The sequence below is a fragment of the Ixodes scapularis genome, unplaced genomic scaffold (assembly GCF_016920785.2).
Source record: "Ixodes scapularis isolate PalLabHiFi unplaced genomic scaffold, ASM1692078v2 PGA_scaffold10__122_contigs__length_95168666, whole genome shotgun sequence".
Classification (NCBI taxonomy): domain Eukaryota; kingdom Metazoa; phylum Arthropoda; class Arachnida; order Ixodida; family Ixodidae; genus Ixodes; species Ixodes scapularis.
Window position 1 is genome coordinate 2,838,474 of NW_024609836.1, and position 2,545 is coordinate 2,841,018.

Here is a 2,545-nt window from a genome sequence, read left to right on the forward strand (position 1 = left end):
TCCTGGGGTGCTATCCTGGCCGCAAACGGGCACCTTTCGAGTTGTGACGTATCGAGAAAGAAGTGGCGGAGCCTCGAACTAGAATGATTCTTGTTTGAGGCTCCGCCCCAACGTTCGGGTTCACGCACGCGGCCAGCTAGAATCTGACGATCCTCGTACGTCACGCTGACATGTCCACGCAGTTGGGGCGCAGAAATCCCCGCATTTCCCCCTGTTCTTTTTGTTGTCTTCTTCCTTTTTTCCGGGAGTTAGAACGAGCGAATAACGGAGAAAAGGATACCTTCCGGAAATGGAAGGAAGCAGAGAAAAATAATATTATTTTTTTATAAAATACGAAAAATTATTTCAATAATTATGACGTAAAGTAAATTTAGCTAAGATATCTCAACTTGTTTTCTCGAAGTCTTTCGCTACGGTCTTTCAAAACAAACATGGCGAAAACCGCGGTAACGATCTTCTGGTGTTTGGGCCTCGTTTGTGGTGTTACTTTCCCTGTTTCTGCAGGATATGGATGGCATTACGAGAAGAAATTATTATGTAAAGGTACGCTGCGACAACGATCATCTTTTGTGAAGCTGTCGTGAATATAAGCTGCAAATGAAATGTCCTATTTGCCTGGGATAGAGACTCCAAATGGATACAGCGCTGACGACGACTCTGGCAATTTATGACAAGTCGTGGGATCGATGCACAATGCAGCGGTTGTAAATATACTGTGGATGATGCAGGAAAGTTTCTTCGGGCAGTTTTAATAATGCTTTGCTCCCTTTGCTCACTGCAGTGATTACGACGGTAGTCCCCATAAGCCATGTTCTTTTCTTTCGGCGCTGAAGAAATGGACGTGACCGCAGAATCTCGGGCAGTCCTTTTTATTTACCTTTTTATTTGCAGAGAATTAACTCGTGCAAAAAAAAAGCAACGGCTTTTACGTTTTTACACGTCCCTACATAGGTACCTCGCTATCCTATTGGCTTCATTGCGCGTGACGATTCAACGCTCTTTGCCATGGGAACGTTCGTGAAACTAGAAAGCCTCTGTTTGCCGCTAAAGGTGTATCCACACGACGGACCAAATTGCTGTTTTGGTCCGCGGGCCGCGCATCACGTGATCTTACGTCACCGCTTTTCGAGGTCCGCCGGCGGTCCGCGGCCCGCGCTTGTGAGAAATGCCAAGCGCTTTTTTCTCCCGGACCTTGGCGGCGGACCGCGGCGTTTTTAGTATAATTGAAGTGCTAAGTCTAGCAACAAGCTGACTTTTGTTTGGATTGGAATCCAAATCCAACGTCGTCTTCTTTTGGCGCCAACTGTTCAAGACGAAGAAGACGAACCTATTGTTGTGCGACGATGGCGGCATGGTGCGACGATGCAACTTTTTTACTTCATCGCGCTCGTGGAGCAATTCCCCGCTCTGTGGGACAATAGATGCATGCCCTTTTCGGTTCACTTAAGTCCTCCTCGTCCTCAATAGTCAACGCCAGGGCCACCGCGGCCAAACTTCTCTTTCGTTCAACCTCCATCTTGGCTCCTTACAAATAGCCTCAAAGCAGCTCGCTGCATGCATTTGATGGAGCTGTGAGGTCGAGGGTTAGACCGGCCCGTTCACACTGTCGTCTGCTCTTTCGGTCCGCCGTGTGGATGCTCATTGCAGCCGGGCGGCCCGCGGGCCGCGCATCACGTGATCAATCGGTCCGCGGCCCGGTCCGTCGTGTGGACACACCTTAACAGTCGCTTTTCGAGTTCGGGTCGTGACGACAAAATCACGTAAGAACAAGAATGCACATAAGCATTTGCATTGTTTTAACTCGCCAACCGTACCCTTCACGTGATAAACTCGAAAGAACATGGCCGCGATGGCCGTCGGATCGACCGCGGCTGGGGTTTGACATGCGATCGGTAACTTGATCAACGCGCACGCGAACGCTTTCGTACTGTTGAATGAGCCCATTTGGTGGCAGGACCGGGTTGAAGAGCACGGTGAGCTGGCGTTCAATGTCTCCGGTTTAACACTTGGCGAGATGCAAGACTTGGCTTTTGTGCCGGTGTTACGAAGCTTGAAAGTTGTGGTGTTGTTGTGGCTCGTACGGGAGCCTTACTGAGATTATGAAGACGGTTATAGACCTTCATTCAGCGTTGCCATGCGTCAATATTCAAAACCTCACCTTCTCACAAAGTGATCAACGCTTCCGCGAGCACGGAGGCAGGAGCCAACGGTGAGAAACAATTGTGCCGCCGCCACGACCGCCAACGGCAAGAAAAGAAACGACAAGCTCATTGAGGTTTGTGTGGCGCTGACTGCTGATTCATCGGACGTCAAAGGTGAATGATGTAAAACGCAATGTAATTTTGCCAGCGTTTTGCAAAACTAACGCGTTTCGTTGAAAATTTAGTTTGTGGAATTCGTTAACGCCTTGAGAGTTTGACGGGGACTGCATTGTGAAGGCAGCCTTCACACAAGTGTTTTCTGAAGTGTGTGCTTTGACTGTATGCATATAAAGACAGAAACACTGCCTGTATGGTGCATAAAATAAAGGAAATTTCGCTTATCC